Raw genomic sequence first — 652 nt, 5'->3', positions numbered from 1 at the left:
TGTTAATCAATCATGATTTAAAAACCCCTCTTTGCATCAGACTTTACCCCAGCCCTCTCTGACTTGCTATTGTGTGAGATTCACTGAGCCTTTAATTCAGTGATCACATCTGAGAAGCTGCTACAGAAAATCTATTTTATCTTATTTTGTTAATAAATTGTGATTGAAAACCCCTCTTTGCATCACTTTACCCCAGTCCTCTCTGACCTGGAACTGTGTGAGATTCACTGAGCCTTTAACTCAGTGATCCCATCTAAGGAGATGCTGCATAAAATCTGTTTTATCTTATTTTGTTAATAAATTGTGATTAAAAACCCCTCTTTGCATCAAACTCTTCCCATGTCCCTCCAACCTGGAACTGTGTGAGATTCACTGAGCCCTTATTTCAGTGCTCACATCTAAGGAGCTGCTACAGAAAATCTATTTTACCTAAATCTGTTAATAAATTGTGATTTATGCATCAGACTTTACCCTAGACTTTACCTTTTACCCTTTACCTTTACCGACCTGGAACTGTGTGAGTTTCACTGAGTCTTTATTTCAGTGATCACACCTAAGGAGCTGCTACATAAAATCTATTTTACCTAAATCTGTTAATAAATTGTGATTAAAACCCCCTCTTTGCATCAGACTCCCCCACCTCCCCCGACCT

General features: G+C 38.5%; 1 protein-coding gene across 1 annotated transcript in view; it reads right to left on the bottom strand.

The window, feature by feature from the left end:
• The window catches only part of ARHGEF12 (Rho guanine nucleotide exchange factor 12), a gene marked incomplete at its 3' end in the record, with an annotated part of 66642 nt that overhangs the window by 24621 nt on the left and 41369 nt on the right, over positions 1–652 (bottom strand). The gene's annotated exons all lie outside the window — the stretch shown is intronic.

Source organism: Malurus melanocephalus, unplaced genomic scaffold (genome assembly GCF_030028575.1).
Source record: "Malurus melanocephalus ecotype Western Australia unplaced genomic scaffold, MMel_1.1 scaffold_527, whole genome shotgun sequence".
Lineage (NCBI taxonomy): Eukaryota > Metazoa > Chordata > Aves > Passeriformes > Maluridae > Malurus > Malurus melanocephalus.
The sequence above is the reverse complement of the archived record's forward strand: the minus strand, read 5'-3'. Positions and strand labels throughout refer to the sequence as shown.